Genomic DNA, 393 nt, shown 5'->3' on the forward strand with positions numbered 1-393 from the left:
TCGGGCACCGGGTTGCTCGGCTGGGCCCGCATCTGGGAAGCCTCTCGTCCTGGAGGCCGAGGGGCCCGCGTGAGACAGAGCGAGGCTCTGAAGCTGGAAGGAGGTGTGCGGGGGGTACAGTCAGAAGCCCCAGGCGGCCTGAGATGGGGAAGTGGGCCACTGACTTATGGCCGTCGCCTCTCCACGGCCGATTAAGGCCGCTATTACAGCAGTGTTACGAAAACTTCTCCGTAACGCGGGCAGCTCATTGACACTGACCGTTGAGTTAAAAACTCTGGACGCGCAACTCGATGTGCGGGCGGCAACAGTTAGAAAGTGGAAAGATGGGGCGCCTGGGTGGCTTAGTCGGTTAAGCGTCCGACTTTTGCTTAGGTCATGATCTCGCGGTTCGTG

This window comes from Crocuta crocuta, unplaced genomic scaffold (genome assembly GCF_008692635.1).
Source record: "Crocuta crocuta isolate KB4526 unplaced genomic scaffold, BGI_CrCroc_1.0 scaffold143, whole genome shotgun sequence".
Taxonomy (NCBI): Eukaryota; Metazoa; Chordata; class Mammalia; order Carnivora; family Hyaenidae; genus Crocuta; species Crocuta crocuta.